The sequence below is a fragment of the Phalacrocorax aristotelis genome, chromosome 2, assembly GCF_949628215.1.
Source record: "Phalacrocorax aristotelis chromosome 2, bGulAri2.1, whole genome shotgun sequence".
In the NCBI taxonomy this organism is placed as follows: Eukaryota; Metazoa; Chordata; class Aves; order Suliformes; family Phalacrocoracidae; genus Phalacrocorax; species Phalacrocorax aristotelis.
In genome coordinates, this window is record NC_134277.1 from 28,918,832 (window position 1) to 28,945,466 (window position 26,635).

At 38.2% G+C, this 26,635-nt stretch overlaps 1 protein-coding gene across 4 annotated transcripts in view; it reads left to right on the forward strand.

Annotated features, from left to right (window-relative positions):
* The window catches only part of UMAD1 (UBAP1-MVB12-associated (UMA) domain containing 1), an 85,764-nt gene that overhangs the window by 22,139 nt on the left and 36,990 nt on the right, over nt 1-26,635 (forward strand). The window lies entirely within an intron of this gene.

Sequence of the window (26,635 nt, forward strand, 5' to 3'; positions counted from 1 at the left end):
CATTGATGATCTGGATGAGGGGATTGAGTGCACCTTCAGTAAGTTTGCAGGTGACACCAAGCTGGGTAGAAGTGTCGATCTGCTGGAGGGTGGGAAGGCTCTGCAGAGGGATCTGGACAGGCTGGATTGTTGGGCCAGAGCCAACGGTATGAGATTCAACAAGGCCAAGTGCTGGGTCCTGCGCTTGGGTCACAACAACCCCCATGGACTGCTAAAGGCTTGGGGAGGAGTGGCTGGAGAGCTGCCTGGAGGAAAAGGAGGTAGGGGTGTTGGTTGACAGCCGGCTGAACATGAGCCATCAGTGTGCCCAGGTGGCCAAGAAGGCCAACAGCATCCTGGCTTGTATCAGGAATAGTGTGGCCAGCAGGAGCAGGGAAATGATTGTGCCCCTGTACTCGGCACTGGTGAGGCTGCACCGTGAGTACTGTGTTTGGTTTTGGGCCCCTCAGTACAAGAAGGACATTGAGTTGCTGGAGTGTGTCCAGAGAAGCTCAATGAAGCTGGTGAAGGGTCTGGAGAATGTGTCTTATGAGGAGTGGCTGAGAGAACTGGGGTTGTTTAGTCTGGAGGAGGCTGAGGGGAGACCTTATTGCTCTCTACAACTACCTGAAAGGAGGTTGTAGTGAGGTGGGGATTGGACTCTTCTCCCAGGTCACTAGTGATACGACGAGAGGAAATGACTTTCCTCATGTATGTCCTCCATTACCTTTGCCAACTGGAGAGCACCCAACAATTAATTTTGTTGTCTGTCTGTGGAACTTAAAGTAGCATAACTGCTCCAATGTGATACCTGGAGTGTTAAAGACAAGTCTATTGATGTAGCCTTTCAGGAGTCCAGTGTATCCTGACCCTTTTGAGAGGATTCTTCACTGGTAACCTCTCTTCTCACCCCTTCCAAGCTGATGGACCACAGGATGGAGACCAGGTGGGTAAAGCCCCTTCCACTGTAAGGGAAGATCAGATTCATGCCTGCCTGAGGAGCCTGGATATACACAAGTCTATGGGACCTCATGAGATGCATCCCACAGTCCTGAGGGAATTGGCTAATGTAGTTGCCAGGCCACTCTCCATTATATTTGAAAAATCATGGCAGTCAGGTGAAGTCCCTGGGGACTGGAAGAAGGGAAACATTGTGCCCATCTTTAAAAAGGGTAGAAAGAAGGACCCAGGGAGCTACCATCCTGTCAGCCTCACCTCTGTGCCAGGGAAGATCATGGAACAGATCCTCCTAGAAGCTATGCTAAGGCTCCTGGAGGACAGGGAGGTGATTCAAGGCAGCCAGCATGGCTTCACCAAGGGCAAGTTCTGCCTGACCAAACTAGTGGCCTTCTGTGACGGAGTGACTACATCAGTGGAGAAGGGAAGAGCTACAAATTTCATCTATCTGGACATCTGTAAGGCCTTTGACACGGTCCCCCACAGCATCCTTCTCTCTAACCAGAGAGATACAAATCTGATGGGTGGACTGTTCAGTGGATAAGGAACTGGCTGGATGGTCGCATCCAGAGTGTAGTGGTCAATGGCTCGATGTCTAGATGGAGACCAGTGACAAGTGGTGTCCCTCAGGCATCTGTACTGGGACCAGTACTGTTTAATGTCTTCATCACTGACATAGACAGTGGGATCGAGTGCACCCTCAGCAAGTCTGCAGATGAAACCAAGCTGAGCAGTGCAGCTGACACACCAGAAGGACAGGATGAGATCCAGAGAGACCTGGACAAGCTGGAGAGGTTGGCCTGTGAGAACCTCATGAGGTTCAACAAGGCCAACGGCAAGGTCATGCACCTGGGTCAGGGCAACCCCCAGCATTAATACAGGCTGGGGGATGGAGAGATTGAGAGTGACCCTGCGGAGAAGGACTTGGGGGTACTGGTGGATGAAAAGCTGGACATGAGTCAACAATGTGTGCTTGCAGCCCAGAAGGCCAACCGTATGCTGGGCTGCATCAAAAGAAGCATGGCCAGCAGGTCGAGGGAGGTGATTCTGCCCCTCTGCTTCGCTCTGGTGAGACCCCACCTAGAGTGCTACATCCAGCTCTGGAGCCCTCAGCACAGGAGGACATGGAGCTGTTGGAGAGGGTCCAGAGGAGGGCCACAAAAATGATCAGAGGGCTGGAACACCTCTCCTATGACGACAGGCTGAGAGAGTTGGGGTTGTTCAGCCCGGAGAAGAGAAGGCCCTGGGGAGACCTTATTGCGGCCTTTCAGTACTTAAAGGGGGGCTATAGGAAGGATGGGGGCAATCTCTTTAGCAAGGCCTCTTGTGACAGGGCAAGGGTTTTAAACTAAAGAAGGGTAGATTTAGACTGGATGTAAGGAAAAAAAATTATAATGAGGGTGGTGAAACACTGGAACAGGTTGCTCAGAGAGGTGGTAGATGCCTCGTCCCTAGAAACATTCAATGTCATGTTGGATGGGGCTCTGAGCAACCTAATCTAGTTAAAGATGTCCCTGCTCACTGCTGGGGTGTTGGACCAGATGACCTCTAACGGTCCCTTCCAACCTAAACCATTCTATGATTCTATGATTGAACCATGTGCTATGCTGACATGCTCCAAGCAGATGATGATAGCTGATGTACTATGGGGATGCCGTTTGACTTTTGCTTTTAGTTTTACTCTGCAAGTATGTCTGGGATGCTTTTTATTATTGTCAAACCACCCAAAAGAACAGAACTGCTGTTGAAATGAAAAAAGCAGACAGTTTTTGAGAGGCAGGATTTTGAGTGTGTTCTTCAAGATAACTAAATAGATAAATGCCAGAAAAACTGCCTCCAGAAATCATCTGAAGATCAGAACATAATGTAACATGGTCCTTGTTCTTCTTTCTTCCCTCCAAAACAACAACACTTTTAACTGGGAACTCATAGTCTGAATTATAAATTGAATGATATATATGAAACCTAGTTGTGAAGTGCAGTGTGCAGGTAATCATGATGAAAAACGTGACCCTCACTGCTCCAGAAACATGCTGAAATGGTAGTCAAGCAAAGGCAGAAATATCCTGAAGTGCAGTTACTATTGACAGTTGTTAAAATCCAGTCTACTTTTAAATGTTGCTAGCTTTTGATGTATTTATTAATCAAAGACAAATAGAAGAGTCTTGTACACTTGATGGAGAAAAAGATATCCAAAGGAAGAGCTTTCTGTATTCTTACACTCTTGATGTTCTGGTGGGGTACTAACTAATACAAAGTAACTTTTCTTCTTACCTGGAAACATCTTATTTGTACACATTACTACACACCCTGAAGCAAAGCATGATGGACTCTTCTAAGGGACGTGGTGAAAAACCTCAGGAACGGTTTGCAGATTTCTTTGAAACATTAGGGACGTGTTTGTTTGGGCTCATGTCTGTGGCCTTCCTGATTTCCCAAGGTGGATTTATGTACAATTGTTTTTGTTGGTAAAACTGTTGAGGTTCTCTTGGCAGTGAGCATAATCCATGCTGTAGTCATGGTGGAAGTGCTTGGACGTTTTAGATCTTGATGTAAACTTTGATGTAGATAGATCAAATAAATACAGTTGGAATAAACAGCACTGCAGATGGGGGAGGCTTTGTTATATTTAGTTTATTGTAAGCTGAGTGTCTGGTTACCTTTTTTCCCCCTTAACTTCTGTCCCTATTTTAGTGTGGGAGGGTCAGTTGTTGCCTTTTTTCCCCTGCTTATATAATGTAGAGGAAATACTAGACTATGGAGCTGATCCTTCCGGAACACCGCTAAAGTTTTGCTGCATATGCACCACCTGCTGCATATGTATATGCTTGTCTATTGCCTATGCATTATTTTCTGAACAGTGAATTGAAGGAATAGCCTCAATTAAAATAAATGTGTGCACTGGAGATAAATTCATTATAGTATTAAAGTTGAAAAGATTCAAAGCTAAATGCGGAGTTAATGAAGTGAAGCAGAGCTACATGGTTCTTGCCTTGTTCCTGTGAGATCTTCCAGTAGAAATCATCAAACAGCCAAATAACAGGTAGGCAGAGTAGCAAAAGGCTGAAGAAAGGCTGACTGTCTGGTCCAGTCTCATAACACCATTTCATTCTTGTATCCTTGTGTTCTTCTTCACTTCAGGTGTGTTAGGGTCTTTGGTGATCATGCTGTCTTGACAAAGGGGAGTTTCAGGACGTTAAACATTGTGTATGAAGGAACCACTGCAACTAAATCATCTGTGAATGCCTTAGAACATGAGAGGAAATGTGAGAGAGACCAAATATGTCTTTAATTTACCTTTGAACTAACTGATTTCAGGTGGCCTGTCCAGTAGGTTCGTTTGTCCACGTAAATTAGAGTGCCCTTTTGACCCCAAAGCTAACAAATTTTAAAGTGAAGAGGTAGACAGAAAAAGCATAACTTATCAAAAACATGATGCAAAGTGTTAGCTATCCCTGTTCAGCATTCAGCTTCTATTGTTGATAAGACTTATACCTTACAGAAACCAATACCTCTTGGCCATTTTCCAGACACTTGGGGGAAACATTAGGTTACAATTACACTTTACAGCTTCTTTTAATTAAAAAAATAAAAAACATATTCATGTTGCCAATAATTTACTTGTGTCTAAGTGCTTTCATAAAAATACTGTACCAATGTGAAAATTCAGTTCTTGCGAAAATGAGCCTAATCTTTAGGAAGTTCTTGTATGTGAATTTATTTCAGAGAGATAATAATATATCGATACAAATGGTAGGTTTCAAGATTTGGCCACAGTAAATTTTCCTTTCCCTGTGTAAACTGAAAGCAGTGTTAGTCTACTTACAAGTATGTTTACTTGTTATTTTTTGCATTGGATCTAAGTTGAAAGTTGATGCCATTTATTTTGTATGCAGCTGTCTGTGCGTTTTCAATATAGGAGGAAATACAATCAGTTTGGCATGACTGGATAACTATAAATAGTTCTAGAAAATACCTTCATTTCCTCTCCACATTTATTTTTGTCATATGCCTTACTGATTCTTCAAAAACCTGTATGATATAATCAAAGTTGAGTGTTATATTTTTATTTTAAAAATCCAAAGTTACAACACAGACTGGTACCCACACTTGAGAAAAATAATAATAAAATAGAGTCCATCTTATCCAAAAATTTTGGGCATGTTTTGTTCATCGTTTTTTAGGGAGGTAAAGAATTTAATTATTGCAGGTAATAGTGATGAAAGCAAGAATGCAATATATTCTTGTGCTAAAACCATAAAAAGTTATTTTGGGAACTAAATAGCACATTTCTGTACTAAAAGGAAAAAATATAGGTTTTAGTTGTTTTTTTTTCTTCTAGTGGAAGCTAATTTGATAGAAATAATTTTACAGTGTTTCTAACTTAATTTATAGGTGAAAAAGTTGAAATTTTAAATAGGATAGTTATGCTCTCTAAGTGTATCATCATCTGCTAAAGTAGTGTGACTTGCCCGCTTCTAAGTATGATGACCATGCATTTTGTGAGTCATATGTGCAGGCTGCAATAATATGCAATACATAACGCATCTGAAAGGAGAAGCAGCTTTCAGAAGAACTTGTTCCGTTATGAGCAAACCCCCACACAGCCCGCCCTTCTTTGGCTTTACTGCTTGCTAGCCTTAGCCCTCTTCCCTTATCCCCCTTTAGTCCCATCCCTTCTCCCTACAAATGTCTCCTTTAATGGCTTGGCAAGGAATGGCACTTCCGAGACTAGCTGGTGTGCCGGTCCGAAGCCAGGTAGCCAGCGCACGGGCGGGTGGCCCCCGCAGGTGAGCCCAGTGGAGCGCTTGGCTTTGGGCCGCAGGTGGGTAACAACTGACTCGAGCGGCTGCTCGCAGCCGTATAACCCTTGGTCGTGCTGATCTGGTTTAGCAGCTCTGTTTTAGGGACTTGGTTGAAGCTTAATTGTCACAGGCCAATGATCACAAAAGTTATTAATGAATAACAAAGGAAAGCACACAGGCCATCCAAACTGCAAAAGCCTTTTTTAAAAAAAAGAAATTCTAGCTGTGTACTGCTTGAAGCTTTAAAAACAGTACTTTTTTTGTACCCTTTCCCTGTGAAAGGGTATGCATTGTTATTCTGAACTACTTCTTTTAGAAACATTTTTCAACCTTCTAAAAATATTTTCCTGTGTTGTAACCATTAAATAAAACTTTATTAAAAGTGTCATTTATGTATACGAGTCTTGGTAGATGAGTTTTACATTTGCAAAAACTCAAATAGCTGTAGCTTAGCTTGTTCCACAAACACAATTGAAGTATTGTGACACTGGATTTATATTAATTCTTTTGGGGTTGTTTTGTTTTTCACTGATACGCTTTTTGTCCTTTTTTTTTTTTTGAATAATTTGATTAGGAATTCCACACTGTAGGGTGAGAAACGGTTGAGAAATTCCCAGAAGGAGAAGTACTGGAGTGCACAACTCAGCGCAGTCTGTCAGTATGCAGAATGCTTATCTTCCCATTCCCTACTATCTGTATCAGGCAGAATAAAATTCTGTTCAGATAACTGCCTAAGGTCTCATGGTTTTACCCCAAATTAAAGTCTGGTGGTTTGGGGTTTTGTTGGTTTTGCTTGTTTGTGTTTGGTTTTGGTTTGGGGTTTTTTGATTGTTTGGGGTTTTTTTTGGGGGGTGTGGTAGGTTTTTTTTTTGGTTGGGTTTTTGGTGTTTGTTTGGTTTTTTTAAAATAAAAGCTAGGAAAGCCTGTACTTGTCTTACCTTACTAAAAAAGCAACTTTCAGGAGAGCTGCAAAAAGATTATATGTTTCAGTTGAGAAAAACATGAGGACTGATTGTTCCCAGGGACTTGATTCTTACTGTTTTACATGGCAAGTAAGTTTTCCCCATACCAGGGGAAGATGACAAGCCATCAGGGCATATAAAAGCTGGATATCAAGGGGTGTGCCCTCCTGTTACAAAACTTGCTGCAATCCCCAAATTCAAAGTAGATGAGAATGTGTGCAAGACATCAAGAACAATGGAACAAGGGAGTATGCAGTGAAATAAATGTGCTGGAGTGTAGATTGATCGGGGTGACTTTCTGCAGAAATAAAGCTATGAACTTTGCTGTCCCTAAAAGCATCTTATTAGGTGAGTTCAAAGCTTGTCACTGGTAAGCTCACTCATTTGGGTAGAAACAACTATAGGCAACCTGTCTGAGAGCAACCATATGCCAGAAACTGACTTAAGAGTATGATAAGCCAATGATGTTTCGCAGATGCATCTTTCCATAAAAGAAAGTTGCTTGCTTTTGTAAATCTCTATGCTAGCTAGATACCCGGGTGTTTTGATATCTCAAACTGAGTCCTTTAAAAGGGAGGAAAGGCAAGTATACTGAGAAACAATGAAAAAAAAAAAATAGAGGCCAAAAAAAACCCCCACATGACTTTTTCAAAGTCCCATAAATGGGTAGCAGGATGCCACTGCTTTGTTCCTGAGAACACAAGTTGTGGAATTGTATTGGCAGTGATTGAGAATAGATGGATGTAGCATGACACATAATGGAAGAAAGGAGTCAGGTCTACAGAGGTATTGCTAGATAGCTTCAGAGCCACCTAACTATTAAAGCCAAGCATATCCAAAAAAAGTAGATCCCTAAATCAATTGACATTATTGGAGAAAATACTGACATAATGTGTGTATGTGTACAGGTGCATCGGCATAGCCATTGCAAATTTGTTGTTTAAGCCAGTATATTCCAGGGTGTTTTCAACTGTACTTTAGGTAGTTTTATTGGTATGTGTAAGGCACTTACTACAGTACCTTGATACATTAAATAAAACAATTTTTTTTTTAATCAGAACTTTTTTGCAAGTAGAGTGAAAGGGTTTTTTTCACATTGGATTAAGTACAGGTGCTCTGTCCCACAGTGAACTCAGGTTGAAGAAGGTTGGAAAACTTATTCCAGTGCTAGTAGGAAAGATGGCTGATTATCCGCAGACTCAAGTAAAATTAGAACATTTTATAAGGCTGCAAAACAATATTGAAGTCTCCAGAAAAAGTAGTCATTGTCTGTATATCTACTCTATGTGCAGACTCTTCTTTTTTTTCCTTCCTCCATGTTGACCAAGTTAGCTTTCACTAAGAATTACAGTCTTAATATGATTAAGTGAAGTTTTTAGAAAGTTCGATGCAAACAGTTTTGTATACTTGTCACATTGAGATAAAGTGTTTAATACTACCTTCAAGTTTATTTTTAGTAAAATGTAAGTACTTCAGAATTCCCAAGTGCTGAACAGAGCAGTTGTCACCCTGAAAGTTTACAGCGGCAAGTTTTAGCTTGTACTAACTCCGACTGGGGAGGAGACATATCTTTTAGTTTATCTGTTCATGACGGTGACTTGTGAGAATGAAACAGTGTAGTTGGTAGATCTGGTTTGATATTGAAGGAGTTCATCCATCTACATTGTCTACTTTGCTATATGTCCATGTGTGTAAACATTGCTAAATTTTGGTGGCTTAGAAAATACTGAATAGAAGCACATAGCTACTTCTGCTGTAAGTTAAAATGTACCTGTAGTTGATACTTAGTCTGAAGCGTGCCACCCACACTTTGAAAGTAGATTTTTGAAAATAGCTGAGGGCAGAGGAAATTCCAGACAGTTGCCTTTTCCTGAAAGCTTTGGACAGAATTTGGAGGCAAAGTAATACAAAGAAACGCTCAGTATAAAAGTGAGGGAGCTGCAACAATTCATGAGATGGATAGTGTTGAGTAGGTCTAGAAGTCGAGTATAGGTCTGGCATAGAGAACTTCTGTTGGCTCTGCTGACCAAAGCTTAATACTAATATCAGTCAAAAAAGGTTGGTTGACTTGTCTTGCACTGTATAACGCACTTCAGTTCATGAAGTGTTCTGTGGCATTTGGACAATGGTAGTAGTATGGTATTTGGTGTCTTTCAGAGAATGTAAGAAAGGCTGAGTTCTGGGTCTGTATACTCCTGTGCTGTTTTTCCAGATTTCATATGATATATCTGTACTAATTATGGATATTCTTTCATAACTTGTTCTATTCAGTCCTGTCTAAGTACAAACTGAGCTCTGTTTCTGTCTCCCAGTGCCGCAGCAGGCAAGTGCAATGAAACCTGTTTATATGTAGTAAAATAATTGTTTTTTCCTAAGTGTTCAATACACTGGGTTCCAGAGCAAGAGAGCTACACCTGCCTATTTGGCCACATGGTGGCCACACTGGTGTCTCAGAATCCACTTACTCGAGATGGTCTTGCTGGCTTTGCCTGTTGGTGCATCTGAGGTGAGGATTTCCTAATAACTGGAAGACGAATGGAGTTGTGTTGACTCTAGAGGGGGACTTTCTAGGTGGAGCTGTTCTAGGTGTAGCAAAGTTTCCCCTGCCTGTACATAGTCCACCAGGGGGAGATGAAGACCAAAATTTGCAAGAAGAGGAGCATACCAGCAGAGGGTTTGGCTAGGCCAGCCTTTTTGCATCTGAAAGTACAATACCTTGTTGCCAGACACACCCCTGTGTGTCAGAACCAAGATGTGGAGTGGTGGGTTGTTTCTTGTACTCTTGAACAAAGAGCAAGGCCATCACTATATTTTTAACCTTTTGCTGCTATACCTTTGCCCAAGTAAAACCTTGTAGGAAAGAGAATGGTAGTGATACTGCTGTGGATTTTCTTAACCCTTACTGCCTGGATGGCCTGTGGCTTTTGCAATTGATTTATCTTAAAGGTATAGCTTCAGCGTGTCAGGGTTTGTCTGAATGGATAAGTCCAGACAGATTCCAGTTCACTTTGCCTGAATTTGGTAGGTTGTCTGAACGTGGGACTTCTGTACTTTTAAAAATGCATCCATCAGTGTTGAACTGTGCCTGAGCTGATGACCTGCTGAGAGCAAAGCTTTGATTACCTTGATGCTAGTGACATGGTAATGGAGCTACGTTGTCTAGGCTGGAGCTGCCTTGACTTCTGCCACTGTAGAATGTTTGGGAAAGGAGCTTGTCTGTCAGCATATAGCTATATAGGCACATCCTTGGTCTCAAGGGCAAGTGCATTACTGATTCCTGTCTGGAAGCCAAGTAGTGTAAAAGACTATTGAGATGAGGTGGTTCTTTAGGTTCAAGACACCAACAGAACTCAGAAAAACACTTAAATTATGACTATGGCTGCTACAGAATTTATACTGCAACTTTTTAGTGTCAGTCCAGTAAAATGTAACACAGGGAGGCTATATTTGAACTAGAGATCATATTCTTACAATCTTTTGAGCATGTTCAAGAAAAGGAGGTCCTATTAAATGCCTTTTTTGGAGGGGCATTAGTCCTGTTCCAAACCTGTTAGTTTAGTATTAAGTTCATTTAAATCTCTTGTCAACCAGTATAACTTTCCTGGGAGTGACTATTTTTAGTCAAACATTTTAATTGAAATTGGGAGCTTTGCTTAAAGCTTAGTGTTAAACAATTTTAACAGTTTATCATTCTTAAAAAGCATATGTGGAAATAAACTTTCTTCCTTCAGTTATGTGTCCCATCTTTAGAAACTCAAAGCAGAGTTGTGCTTTTGAAGTTCTTTTTTTTGTTTTATATTGCATCTTATCATTGACAAATGATCAGAGACAGATAATTTGATCTTTAGCACATACCATTCCTTTTCCTATGCATTAGTAAACAGAAGTGAGAAAAAAATGCTTATGTGTAGATTCTATCTCATTTTAGATCTCTATTTTTAATGGTAGATCCTGCACATTATCCAGGCATACTATAGTATCTTACACAGCAGTGTATATTCTTCATAATTGCTTACATGAAATCTGCTGGTTTTATAGTAATGATTTCAACAGTTCTGGCCCACTCTTCAGATAAATAGATTGTCCGGAATAGAATGGAAATGAACATGTGAAGATGTTCAGACTTGCCCATAAAATAAATTGCTGACTTCTCCTCAAGGATACGTTTAGCACATACGACAACTTTCTCGGCTGAGAGAAGTTGAAGTGACTGGGCTTCTCCAGCTCTGTGATTTGGATACCAGGGTACAACTATGCTCGGTTTTTACAGATGTGTCTATGTTCAAAATACAAGCTGATTGGGGATACTTGGAAATATTTAGCCACAGGAGCTGTCATGTTCTTTAAAGATTTATTTTTAACACTGTTAACATTAAGACTGTAGTAATTTCCATTTTATCTTGGTCTAAAAGTGTTTCATATTAGTAATTGACACAAGAAAATTCAAGTTGGAGGGAGGACAGTGGTTTTTTTTCCCTTTTGTGCTTAATATAACACAGCAAAATTAGCCAGGTTGGCAGGCCTTGACGTAGAAGACTTATAAGAAGTTTTCCATTAACTGGAAAGTGCTGTAGATGTCAACTTTAAAGGTAAAATAGTTAAAGTTGTATACAACATGTCGTAAATAGTTGTCAGGTATATTTACATTTGATTTTTGCCATGGTATTTCTGGCCAGCTGCTGATTTTAGGAGAGCCACTAAAATTGCAGATGTGGAATATTTTGAAAGACTCTTTTTTGGGGGTTGAATTTTTTTTTCTTTGTTTGCTCAAGAGATATGTTCTTTGACAAATAGCACAAATCTGCTCTAGTGGATGGCTGTGTAGTTTATCTGTGATAGTTCAATCTGTGTTTGCTAAAGATCTTGTCTGATTCTTTACTGTTTGTTTGATATTAAGGACCACATTTATCAGCTTGGAAGGTATGGGGGAATCCAGGCTCTTACCACTAATTGTTTCCCTCTTAGACTTTTATCCTGATTAGTGAGTTTTATGTTTTGGGGTTTTTTTTTATTTTAAATTTATATGGTAAACCACATTAGTTTTCCACTACATCCTGTGATAAGCACATTTAGCTAGCACAGAACCTCCTCCTTGATCTTTTTCTTTCACTTTTGTGTTCAGCTGCTCCTGAATAACATGCTAAAAATAAACTAACTTTACTGAGATCTCTTGTTGACATTTGTATTCAATGAGTCACTGTAGTGTGTTGCTGTATGATTAAGATCTATTCTGGCTTTTAATCAGACATCCATGTGGTGTACTCTTGAAAACAAGTAATTGAATGCTGAAAATTCTGATTTCTGTCTTACCAATTTATTGAAGTCTAAATCTCTATATAATGTTAAACTTAGCAGCTGTCTGTTGTCTGAATATGTCAGGACTTGGCTACAGTGCATTTTTTGCAGTAAAGGCTCAACACTTGTATCAGCAATAACATGGATAGTTTCAGTACAGTACAAACTCTGTAATAGACTAGACAGGAATTTTCATTGAACTGTGCCAATTAAGGACACTTTTGGTACTTTATGAGAAGAGGGCATCTAGAATCTAGACTTCAGCTAATTAATTGCAAATGAAGAAAACGAGAGACCTGTCATAAGACCTGTGGGTTTTTTAAAGCAAGATTGTTGTGCATGCAATGTTAAACTTTCTGTAAAAGGATTGTAGGGCTGATATATAGGATATATAAAGAAAATCAATATATCATTTGCCAAATTTATATATATTTATGTATTTTTATATAGCATTTGCTGTTATCCACGACGCTTGCATGCTATTGTGGGATAAGCTGGCAGTTAGTTTTTATTAGTCCATGGTTCCATGGTTGCTTTTTGTATACCTATTTGTGTATCCCCTGAAAAGTGGCAGCCACATACATTCCATGTGCCAACATTGCTGGTGTGGCTGCCCACAAGTTGGATCAGAGAACTGATCGACTGATCAGGTACACGCTGAGAGTCAGGCCTGGAGGCAGTGATGCAGTCTGGCTGGGGTGGAGAGAGAGGGGGTGACAGCACAGCCGATTTCAGCTGCAGCTTGCGCTTAATGTTGGTTAAATTGATGGTGAAACCAGCCCTCAAGGTAAACCTGTAGAGCATATGTGTACTTACTACATTTTTGTAAATAAACATGCAATGAGGAAAATGCAGTGCTTCTTATAAAATGATTGTTACAGTTACCTGAATTTTAATAGTAAACGTTGCTGTTTTTCACAAGTGTGAGTCACAAAATATATGTAGGCAATGCAAAGGAGGCCTGTTTTCAGTTGTAGTTCTTTTTCTGAAAACTGGTCGCTTTTAAAACTCAACATAGAAAAAACTAATTAGAAATATATCTTAGAATTAAGTGGACAATATATTTAACATAAATGAAAAATTAGTTTAAGTTAGTGTATCGTGACTGTACTGATTCCACTAACATAGTTACTCAGTAGTTAGCTCTCTTAATGGACTGGCTGGCTGCTTTTACTCAATTTCCTTGTTTTTGTATTACACAGCTAGATCCATCAGGTTAAATCAGTGAGGAAGCAGAGACCATGATATATCACAATACATCTGTATGAACGTCTCTGAGGGGTTTCCGAGTCCTTCAGAGGCTTGATCAGAAATTTCTGTACGTGCAAAATTCTGTCCTGGCACAGTTTAAGGCAAATATGAACCTAAGTTTCTTAGTAAGGAATATATTTTAAGTAGCTGCAAGATTAGTGGTATGAAACCGGAAATTTTCTTCCGTTAAAAATTCATACTGATTGAAAAGTCCTGAGTCATTAATTTCTGGTTCATTTTGTCAATTTATGTGTGACTAATAATGGTGTTTTTCATGCAGTATCTTTTTTTTTTTTCCCCCCTCCTTGTTTTATTGCTGCAATAGAGTATCACCAAACTGGGTAACGATTAGTACATTCTTAACCTTCATAACTCTTTTTTTCCTAAGCTGGGTTACTGTAAAGATTTCAAGCAATTGCACTTAACAATTTAAAGCCAGGACATACTGCTTCGTAGAAAGCCTTGCAAAATTAAGGAGCTATATGTAGGAAAACTGGTAAAACTACCAGTACCAGTTTTACCTGGTAAAACTAACTACTTCCTTACACTGTGCTTCAGTGCTGTACAACATATTTCAAGGTAACCAAAGTTAGTACAGATGCAAGATTGAAGTATGTATGTATGTATGTATGTTGTATGTGGGAGGGTCCTCCCCATCTCAGCCTTAAAAGAGTTGCTGCTCTGTTGTACTAGTGGAGTTATTTCATTACCATTTTAACTTTCTACTTATAAAACTTACTGCATGGAACCAGCTTTGTGCATGTTTCTTCAAAGCAGTTTTAAATCTTACATTTGTACTTCGCAGCTTTGCTTAAAATCACACAAATGGAATGGATTCTTAAATGTCAATGAAGATGTATGTTTTCATACACTTTTCATGCCCATGGTATTTTACCTCTGTTTACAGTGATAGTAGGGATGTTTTGAAGAATATAAAAATCAATATTTTGGGAGTTTGTAAAAAGGAAAAGCTTGTCTGATCTGTCTAGTTAGTTGATCACAACTTCCTGTTGAATTGTTTAAAAATATGTTTTTACTGAAAGGTTCTGTTAAATACAGAGCAAAAATAATTTATTCCTTACAACAGAAAAAACAGATTTGTTTTTTTAATATCTATTTGACACATATAGAGTGTACAGTTTTAACTGACCAACATAAAGCTTTGGGCTTCAGTCTAGTCCTATATATGAAATTCCAGCATTCACAAAGCTCTGTTCACAGAGCAGGGAACTAGGTGTGTGGTAGATAAAATTTCTCATCTATTGTCACTGCTCACTAACCTAAAAAAACAATGCAGATACTGACACCATAGTTTCAATCTTGATCAGACATGCTTTAAAAGACTATATTAGTTTGTCAAGAATTAAATCTCACTTTGAGAAACACATGTACATCAGAAATCTTTAACCATTCAACTTTCAAACAGCGTGCGAGTAGCAAATGAAGGAAACTCCAGAATGAAAGAGAAGTCACCTCCACTTTACTGTATAACCAGTGTTCTCATGGAACATTGCTCATGTAGTAAATCTTCATATTTACCAAACTTTCATGTAATAGCAATAGATGTCCAGCTGATAAGAGTTTTCATAGCTTCATTTATGGCCCTATCACTATCCACAGAACTCGGAATGTAATAAATGACTCCAAGAACTAGATCAACTAAATTATAGTTTAATGCAATAGTGTTGGTTATAGCAGAGGAGTGATTACACTGTGCCTGAACATTCCTGCTGGCTAGTCATTAGAGAAAGGGACATTGGGTTATTTTCTGAGTGTCTAGTTCTGCAGCCCTTGATGAAGCAAAACACTTTTTTTTTTTGAGGGGGGTCGGATTTTATTGTGTTAGTACAGGCACTATAGCTTGAAAAGAAACACTCCATTAGAGGGAAATAGAAAGTAATAAACTGGCTTAATTTCTTCATTGGACATGGATGTGCTAAAGGCCAAACCAAGACATTTTTCACCTTAGGGATGGAATAAAAAAAGTTGTACATAGGTTTCAGAAAATTGCAGCTGCAGTAACTTATTCTCTTTTTCATCCCATCCCTTTAGTCTTTGTAATAAAAGCCATATTTCACCTCTGATTTAAACAAAATTGTTGCATAGTAGTAATTCCTGTTTGGTAATAACTTTGTTTTGTCTAACAGCCAACTTTATGATGCAGTGTTGTGGGAAGTGTGTGGGTCCCTGTCCCAAGAATGTGTCATCTGAAAGATAGATAAGAGTTGCACAAATCAAGAAAAATATGAAAGATTGTGGCGGGTTTTTTCTTCTAAAAAAATAAAAGTTGGGGTGGTTATTGCTAAATGGTAACCTGGTATATGTGTTCCAGGGAGAAGAATTTTGGGAATTGTCCTGAAAACTCATAGGAATTTTGTTTTGTAATTTTCCCACATATGGATGATGGCACCTGGGAGTTTGTCAAAGAAATCAGCTGATGTTATCTTCGTAGGTACACTGGAAAAGAAAAATAGCTGCAGTACAAATGGTGAAGGCTTATTCAGAGTAAGGAGCTAAAGTGGAAAGGGTGGCAGTGAGGTGTAGTCAGAAAAGGAGCTCAGAATGATTTTGGCATCAGCAGTAATTTGGTAATTGGGGTTTCTGGAGCCAATCTTCATGGCTGTAGCTAAAATTATGCCTGCACCATGCATAGGGACATCTTGTAGATACTAGCGGTCACTACGGATGTTTGTGCGTAACATAGAGACTTTTTAATTACAGAGTTACTGTATTAACTGATGCAGTGAGTTGCCAGCCATCACAGATTTAAAATTATTTTTCTCAACCTGACTGTCATCTCAGCAGAAGGTTTGAGACCTGTCCATTGCATGGGCTTTGGATTATCATGTCCCAGACTAGCCCCATATGCTTGAGTTTGAGTACTGGCTTTTCAGACTAAATTGTTACCTGCGAAGGTTTTTTTCTAATCAGCCATTATATTAAGGCCATTACTACACTTTAAAGTACAGGAAACTCAATTAGTTACACTAATTGTTATCAGTCTTTCTCTAAGTCATAGTCACAGTATTCTCTAGGGCAGATAGACCTAACATTTTGCTTCAAAAGCAGCTGAAGAACATCAGTATGGTTCTTCTGCTGGCTGGTCTGCAGGGTTGGTGACCAGCAGCTGTGGGGATGGGAACTGCTCAAGCTGCTCCAACTGGTGTCAGATATCCCTACTGCGATAACGTGCAAGACTGTATTTGAGGTTTTGGCCAGATGGTGTCAGTTATGGAACCGAGAACCGAACTCAGGAAATGCAGAAGTTAAGGCTTGATTACACTGTGTTAAATGTTTGTCCATACACATCATATTAACGACTCTAATTAATGACAACAGACTATTTAAAAATAGAAATGTTTAAGATGTGACTGTATGTTGCTTTCTGTGCTTAAAAATGATCTTTGCCTTATGTTATGAATTCTTTGCTGTAATGTCTTTGAACTTAAAATTGCAGAAATGTAATTGAATTTGCCTCGTGTTTCAAAAGCAGATTAGTCTTTGAATTTTTAGTTCAGATTTTCTCCCCGTAAACCACAGTATATGAGAACATACTTTACATGTTATATTGAAAGCTTCTGTATTTCGCCTCTGCCTCTCAAAGGAAATGTTGAACAGTTGTAACTCTGAGGTAACCTGATCTCTCAGTAACTAGTATAGAGTTTGTCCTTCAGAATTATTTTTTTATTCATTTAGGTTTTATTTTACATACTTGGTATGTTTGTTTGGTAAATTGCCTCTAGGCAGGACAGCTTTTATAGGCAGAGGTAATATCTCCTATTAGCCATGAGTATCATTAAACTAGACTAGCTTTCTGGAGACACCAGACCTTCTTCAGGTGTGAAAATGAAAGCTGCTGCTGCTCCTCAGCCAGATACCATCCGAGATGGTTGCTCAAAATGTAGTTAAGCTAAACCACCCTGGGAAGAAAAAAGAGTTGATGCTTTTGAATGGAGAGGAAGAGCTAGTGGATGTGGGAGGTAGGGACCCAGGTTTTGTGGGAGGGAGAGATTAGCAGTAGAGGATGGGGATTTAGAATTGCTGTAAAACAAAGATCTTTCTTGAGGCCATGATTTTTAATGTCTGTCAGAGAGAATAACAGATAGTACTTACAAACTATGTGCAAACCTGTAGTCAACTCCAGACAGTCATTTTGCACTTATATTCCATTTTCAAACCTTAATTGCTTCTGGTTTTAGGCCTAGAGGACTTCTGTGACCCAAAGCCTAATATTTCTGTCTGCTCTAGTTGATCTAAGGAAATTTATTACTTTTGCATATAGACTTTGTCCTGCCTGAGTTCTTAGACCTTTACAACTACAACAAACCACCACTACAGTTATTTTTTTAAAGTCACTTGTTATTTGTCTGTACTCTTAACTGACAGACATTTATTTTACCCTGATAGTTGTCTGAGACCATGTGTGAGAATATTAAGAGGTTGTCTTGGATATTTTCCCCTTCGGTCTTTCTTGACTGCCATTTTACATTTAATACAACATACTGTTTGGTTCTCCAGCAGGTTAGGCTTGTTTTAAAGTGAGATGATAAGCAGACATTCTGTTATTATCCCAAAGATAGGTCCATTGTATAGTTTCTGGGCCCAAAGCAAAACATGCTCTTAAACTGGCAAATTGAGCTTATTTAAAGTGCCAGACCAATTTAACTTTCCTTGCATTCACACTAACTGCAGCACTTATATTTGTGTGTTGTTTCCAAGGCAATTATTCGCATGCATTTAAAAAGCAATCAGATCTGGTCTGTTAGGTCAAGATAATATGAACATAAATGCGCATTCTTACGAATAAGCTGCCCTAAAATATAAAGTAGAAAAACAAATGTAGTGTGAAATGCTATGTAAAATGCAGGCATGGCATAATTAGCAGAGGACAGTAGAAATGCTGTTTGTTAGGACTTGAATAGTAACAGTCAATTAATTTCTCACAACGGGAAACAGCAAAGCATTTAGCAAGGAAACATCATCTGTCTATACAGCATAAGGAGTATACAAAGAATCACAAAACAGAGACAATTAATATGTCATAAGTCATGAATTAAAAAAAAGAAGGGACTGCATATTTCTTTGCAAAGAAATCTGTCTCTTTACATGTTAATAATTGATAGATTTTATTTTTTTAATAGTATATGAATGAAGCTATTTTATAAAAAACAAGCACATACACAAAGCACGGCTAGTTATGTATGTCGTGGTAAATAACATGTACAATGTAATTGTAGGCTTGATAACCTAGGCATAGCCAGCATTATTCAAACTAGCTGTAAAAAACTCAGGTTATCAGTTCAAAGTTAGCCAGTAAGGATATGATTAATGTTTCTTCCCTTCCTTTTCCTCAGTACCAGAATAATGGAAGTGATCTAAGTTGGATAAACAAAGAGGCAAAGAAGCATTGTGTTAGATGCAGAAAGCAAGCAGTTATAAACAAATCAAGATCTCAGGCTCTTGTAATAGAGTCAAACTGTATGATAAAACATTTAGCACTTCTACTTAAATACCTCAAATTGCCCCCAGAAAGCTTCAGTGACCATGTGAACTCACTAGGCTTCAACTTAGGAACTTTCATTGGTTTCCTTGTATTGGATCATGTAGATACCTGTGACAAGCTTATTTTCATATATAGACAGTAGAACCTTTCTCCTCCTATAGTAGGCTTGATCTTGCATCTTTGAAGTTAATTACTTTTCATAGGACCGGGATCAAACTCCGTGAGAGGATACAAGGATATTTTAAGGGTAACACAATTAGGGGAAGAAATAACATTATCTGGAAATGTTCTGTTATCTGGAATTTCTGGCTTACTGCTCTACAGCTTTTCCCAACAACCCTGACATGTGATGTTTGGAAGGGTACAACTTTTCATTTAGTTCCCCAGAGCATGTGGGGATCTGCTTGGCAATGTTTTGAATTGGGATTATTTTGAGAAAGGCTGATGCCAAACAGATATTCAGTAGATTTTTAATAGATGTGCTAAATTGGCTAGTGATACCATGGGTTTTGATGGCGCTGCTTTTTACTCTTGTTTACTTAGTTTTTTGAAAGACCTGTTATAAAGCATATGTAACTCAGTATTACTCCTCTGGTTATTTGGAAGAAAAACCCAAATCCTTCGTTATTCTCTTTCCTTAACCCCTCCCCCCTAAAAAAAAAAATTGAATGTCATTTAAAATAGAGAGATGAAGGCTAATGTAAATCGATTCCAGAAACAGTGTGGATAAGGGGGGGACAACTAGACTCTGCATCACTTCTTTTGCCCACAGAGGAATGTTTCCAACAAGAATATGGATTTGCTGGAAATTAAGTAAAGTGATCCTTCTCAGAGCACAAAAAAAGTAAAACAAATATCTCTGAGTTGCTGGGTTTTTCAGTGTTTTTTATATCTGCTTCTGGGCCAAAGCAGCAACACAGTATTCATTAGTCACGGCAATCTAGTCCAACAGTCATACATGGAGTGTAATATGCTTGATCTAGTGGTGCTGCAGTCAGATACGCACATACAAACCTTGTCCAACAGTTAATGTTTAACTTTACTGGTTTGCCTTTGGTTTGCATGTTTACAACTGTTTTTTTCTTCTGTAATGTTTTAAGACATTTGTCCACTGTAGAAGTACTTTAAGTGTCATACTGGGGAGCAGTGGCCTCATCTTGGAAATTGTGAATGCTCCAAAACGCTTGATGATAAGAAGTTGAAAATGTACTGAAATCATGAGGAATTATGGAGTCAAATGCAAATGAAATTTAGGCTGTGCACAATGTGACATTTTGTACTAAATCCTAGGCTGCAATTTCAAAAAGTAATTTGGATTCTATTCGACATGCATAAAGTTTTTTTTCTTTTTTAAATTCCCCTAGTTCATTTTCAGCAGAGCTCTAATATTTCTTTTTTCTCTGTGGGGATACTACTCTGCGATTGCAACTTTAAAACGCCAGCAGCTTCTGCTGCAAGGAATTTTAAAGAAACATTATACTTAGGGATAATTTCAAAGCAAGAGGAAGAATTTGAAAACAATCCTTCATATATGCCCCTGGAGATATCCATCACAAATATTTAATATAAAATAGCTGACTTCTAGTGCCAAAGACATGGTGCTTCTTGATTGGTGTATTTCAATATTAAAACTTTGTGGAATAAAGAGTGTTGTATTATGTGTGATAAGTGATGAAATTTTAGAGCTCAGTGAATTGCTGATTTTTAGTTGATCTGCAATAAATGTTCATTAGTATTCACATGCACTCTCTTTCTGAGGCACAGCCTAATACTAGCTACAAGTGCCATTATTATAACATCCTTCTGGTTGGTTTTTTTTTTTTTAAAAAAAAAGGAGAGTTTATGAATAATGGGAGAATAATCTTATGGGGCTTTGCCCAAGAGGCTTCCACTTAAGATGCAGATAGGACTAATGAGTTCATTTAACAGATCACTGTCAGTGGAAAGGGCTGGCTTCTCCCCTGTGCCTGAGTCAGTCTAGCCACTTGTCTGATTTCTTGATGATTTGATTCATTTCACTAAGCTGGTGAAAAACAAGTCACCTCCACACATACACACAAGCTTTGAGGTTTCCTGCCTGCTTAATAAACTGAACTGTCTTGCCAAAGCATCAGATGAACAGCAGAGGCAGTGTGAAGGACCAGCTCCTTTAGTGAGGTCTTACCTTAGCTTAGCTGTCTTAAAACTATGGGGTAAGAATGACTGCATGGTACTTAATTTATAAGAAACAGAATCACGTTACTTCAGTTAAATACTCTGTAAAATCAGCTTGGGATACCATTCAGGGGTCACGTGTTTTGAGTTGCAGTAAAAATGCAAAAGCATTCTGCTGCTGTTGAACAAATATTTGAGCGAAGATGGAGAGTAGTAACAAGAGTGTAGAAAGGAAGTGGCATAACTGGGAGATAAAAAAACATAGAAGAGCTTAATTAAGTGCAAAATAAGACAAAAGGTATTGAACAAATGGGTGGCTTTTTTGTTCTACTAAGAATAGCCCTCAAAGGCTAATATTGTCATCAAGAGAAGCCAATTTAAGCAGCGTCTGATAGTCCGAAAGAACATGGGCTTCCTAAATGTTGATTCCCATTTGCCTTAACTTTACATGGGCCCAGGCAGCAATATTGTACATTTTTGTGCTGTAACACAAATATGTACTTTTTCAAACATTTAGTCCTTTCAAAACCAGTATCTTTATGTTTGATTTGCTTCATTAGACTGAAGAGACTTAAAACATAAATTGATCACTAAAATGTTTAATTGGTTAAATCGGAGCTTGCAGGCAGTGTTTACTCATTCTGTGTACTAGTTACTTCACTTCTCTAATCTCTAGAATGTGCTAAGCCCTTGCCAGTTCTCTGAAGTGGTGCAAAGTAAGTGAGAACTATGAAGGAAAGTGTGCAGAAGCCACTTGGCCACCAACCTAATGGTAGAGAAAGGAGGTCACTGTGCAAAATGGGTGATGAGTGTCCTTGTGAAATTTGAAAGTGGAAACCTGTCCAGGATAGTGACTCGCATAACACAGACCAAAGTCTTCACACGCAAGCTCTATTACAAAGGCACTGTGCTTTTGCTTTCCTTTACTGCTATATGCCAGTGAGTTCAGCCTCTCGGTCTTGTCTTCCAGCTCTTTAGCTTGCTGCTCGCGGTGACAATTTCTAGACTTACCTCTTCAAAACAAACTTGTGTCAGTAAATGCTGTGTGGAGGAAAATAAAAACTATCACCTTACCATTATCAATAAAAAATGCAAGCTACAAAAACGCATCCTGACTTTCTACACAGCCGTACTCTAAGTTGCTCCCCCTGTGTCCTGAATGTTGCAGTCCCTGGAATGTTTTCCATTGCAGTAAAGAAGAAACTGGTGTTGCTTTGCCATATATATCCATTTATTGATAATATTAGTGTGATAGTACTGAAGCTAATCTATTATCTCTTAAATTGTCTCTTTCTTTTGGTTTTCCACACTGAAAAGGACTTTTGTAAGGGGGTTTTGTAATGGAAAATACGTTTTAGCTTTTGAATCTGGTGGTATTACACTCTGAAATATCAGTATTGGCACTGCCACTTTCAAATTAATGGAAGTGTGGATGATTGAGAACAAAGGGTTCATGTGAGTTAAATGGTTTTAATCCTGGATTATTTCAGCCAAAACCCAATTGTAAAATATAGTAATACTAAGTGGGAGGGAAATGCTTGGGATTTTATTGCTTTTCATAGTAAATGACAATGTATCTAGCTTGTTTAAAACATTAATCAAGATTTGCTTCCTTGCAAAGGTTATGATAGTATCCAGTCGATTCCATTACTGCCAGAGTATTTTATCGAAGTGGGAACTGAACCCAAATACTCCCTCTCACCCCTTGAAATACCGCTAGGTTTGCTTATTTATGATTCTGATCTTATTTTTGATCTAGACTTTGCAGGTTGTGCCTCCTTGCACTTTGTCACAAAATCCCTGTCAATCTTAAATAGTTGGGATTTCAGAAAAGGTACTTTATAGCCTTGTGATACCCAGTACAAACTTTCAGACCTGCTAAATGACTGCTGTATATGTGTAGTCCATTTTAGTGTTCATGACAGTATATTGATTGGGGTTAGTTTTTATTTTACATATCTAAATGTCTAAGTTTAGCTTCCGTTTTAAGCAGCTATGTATGAAGAATATGTATTTGAAAAAGTTGCTTAAAAAAAGTTTTGAGGTCTTTGATTTTTTTACTTTAGTTTACATTCTCCTTACTAGATTTCTTTTGAGCCCTTAAGTCACCTGATTTATCTTACTAACATTGCGGTAGTAGCGGGTCTTCCATCTGAGAGAATTGGAAAGTATTATCAAAAGTAAAAACTACACATACTCTGTTATGGTTAAAACAACTTTCTTTAATTAACATCCTAAAGCTGATTCTGCATTTCTTTTAATTCAAAACCTCCAGACTAGATAATGTTCTTGATGAAACGCTTATTAGATTATTAAAGATTAGACTTTTCTTTTAAGTTTCTCACTCTCCCCATCTAGAAATATTCAGTTACCATACGAAAATGCTGACCTGTGATGTGTACACGTAATAGACATAAAATGGGGTTTTCATTAAAAACTTGTAATGATTTTCTCCCCTGCACCCTCTCCCCTGATGAAGTCAAGTGATATATTTTCCTGCTGATACACGGTCTCGGCCTATGTGTGATTAAAAATAACATTTCAAAATGGGCGAACAGCAGGCAAATAAGTAACACTGGAGGGTTTGGAGGAGATAAGGATCCTAGAACTTTTTCAAGGAGGCATTATTAGGAGATCTAGTACAATAAGAAATTAATTTTTGAAGAAACTAAATTTTAAAAAGTGAATATAGGCTCAATGTGTAGTTCCACTCATTCCCTCCTCCTTCCGCCCCCCCTCCCTGCCCTCACTCCTTGTATGTCAGATATCCTGACAACACACAGAAGAAAAAAAGTTATTGAGAGGGATAATTACACTGCTGTTTCTGGGAGGGCTAGAATTTCTGTAGTCCTGAGTCCTAAGGATTTTTCTCGTGATTTATTGCAAAATCTGGCTGAAGGGTTTTCTACAGTTGGAAGCTTAATTTCTGTCTGCACAGCTGCCTTGTTCATGAAATCTGTGAAGATGTAATAATTTTTGAGACTTATGTCCTTGAATCCCTTGATTGAATGAGTTGCTTGTTCCTCTTAGAAGGCTGGACTGAAAGGGGCTGTTGCGTGCTTTGTGTCGAACATGGTTTGGTTTGCTTTTCTCATTCTTAGTTTGGCCTGAAAATTGCTGGAAACTGTACTTTGGGGAAAATTTTAAACACTCTCTCTTGACTGGGTTGCAGTGTTTAGAGAAGTGCATATCATTCTTCAAATACCTGAATTTCAGAAACATTTTCATATTCGAGGAAGGGCTTGGCAACACCAGCGCATTGCATCCATTGACCTGGATTCGGTGAGTGCCAAAACAAACTGAAGTCTTTTCCTTGGCACTGTGTGGCCTCCAGACAGCCTGTGTCTTCCCTGCCTTCTCAAGTAACAGAACTGAAAATCGGAAGGAGGGCAGGATGATTCCTTTGGATACATGTATATACTAGAGTAAATATCCAGTGTAGATTCAAATCATTAACTTTTGCTCCTAGAATTATGAATTTTCAATACTTATGCTATCTTATATGCAATCTTACCAAAGTGAACAGTTTGACAGTTACTAAGAAGTAACTTCTAAAATGAAACTAGTAGTTTTGCTTCAAGAAGTTTGAAAGTTGTGCTGAATTTAACTGCTTCAAGGACTTAAAAAAAGAAAACAAACAAAAAAAACAGCCTGGAAGTGGCACAATAACTTTGTGACAGGAGCTGTGGGAAGACCATCTTTAAATCATTATTTTCCTTAGTGTCAGAACTTGTCTACAGAAAAACAAACAAACAAGGCCCACACAAATCAGTTCTGTACTATGAAAGACAAGGTTTTCAAAGTGAAAGTACTGTTTCCATTGAAATTGGAAATTATTATTTGCAGATAAACATTCATTTTCTCTTCATCTTTCATGGTGTCTTTTTTACTTTACAGAACAGACTAAAAAAAACCTGTTGAACTTTTCATATGCAAGTCATATGCAGTTGACTTGTGAAGCCAAATCCACCAACTAGTCTGTAAAATACTGAGGGTTTTTTTTTAAGAAATACTCAAAAGATACTCAGTGTTGTTAGTTTGTTATCCTGAGTTATTACTTTCAGACTACATTGAAAAAGGAACAAATGTGTATATTTTGTTTGCAAAAATTCTAAAACGCTGCAGTGATACATGTAGCCTAAAACCAATCCTAATTAATTGGCAACACACAATCAAACCTTTTCCAGCTTCTGAAGGTAGAATGAAAAGTAAGGTAACCTCAGTTTTGGGCTTTTTCACTTTTTATATGCTAAAAATTGTAATATTCTGAAGCCTTGTGTAATGTCTAGTGTATACTTAACCTGGTGTTTCTAATCTAGCTCAAGTACAACAGGGATAAAGGCAAAATAAATGAACTGGTAATAGGGAAGCTACAGACAATATTTTAAAGAAAAATCCTTAATGGAGCTCTGCTTTTTTTTTTTTTATTGCTGGGAAGTGAGTGACTTTGAACAATTTGAAGGAGTTGGTTCACATTGTTGTGTCTGTCAACATTAGCTTAGGGAAAACTTCTGAATATTTTCATTAGAATAAAATGGGAAGTGTTTTCAGCTACATGCAGTTTATTTTTGGGTAAGACATCACATAAATTTCATGTAGCCAAATAACTAAAACCCAAAAATCTGAGTAACCGTTCACTATTTCTGAAGTATAAAAGTTAACTTAGCTGTAAGTGTTTCCTGGACACATGCTAGCCTGACCACCAAGAAAGTGTTATTGGGATATTGTAGGAAACCTATGTAATGGTTTTGGTTCTGATATTTTAATGAAATCAATTTCAACAAAGTGGAAAAAAAGGTCTCTTTCAGCATTTTTGTGGGAATGTTTTGGGTGTCTTATGTCTTCTATTATTATGAACACTTACATTTTGTTGTGGTTACCCAAAAAAATGAGGTGACACATACAAAAGTCGTGCATTGCAAGTTGTACTAAACATGACTTTTATCCACACCACATATTATTACTTCATTTGCTTCACCTTCATTGTAATGAGATTGTGGAGAGCAAGTGATCAGGAGTTGATTGATATTTTGTCTTGATGAAGGAAATTACAATTTTTTAATCATTGTGTTAATATATGTCAATAATAATGATGATAATATAATATAATAATAATAATAAATTATTTTTCTCTATTAGTTACCCTGTTACCGAATATGATATATAACAGCTTCAGTAGTGATCAGCTGATTAGCAGTATCTTGGTTTGCTGTTTTTTTTAAAGTTAAGCATTGCAGTTCCTATTTAATACGTCTTCAAACTTGCTGTAGATGGTCATTAAAAGTATCTACAAGAACCCATGTGGTGTGTGTGTGCTTGGGGGAGGGGCTGGTTTTGGTTTTGTTTTTTTTATTCATAGGGGAACACTGATGTAGAAATCAAAAGCTCAGAGTAAAAAGAAAACACTTGTTTCCAGAATAGTGAAGATTTTTTTTTCCCAAGTCTTTGAAAATTTGGAAATAGTGTGGTTTGTTTTTATTGTGAAAACTCTCAGGAAGAACAATTCAGAGTCGGTGCCATTCTTCCCAGCTGAATGGCACTTGGTTTGTGAAATGGAGCAGCTGCGGTAGTTTTAGCTTGGCTCACAAAACCATTTGCTTTTTAATCAAGAACTTCAGATTCTGTGGTGGTTGTTCATGATGAAGATGGCCAGCTATGCCCTGTGAGACAGCTGTAGTATAATTGAGACAGACTATGTGAAGCAAATATAAAAGCTGGATGCATGTCTT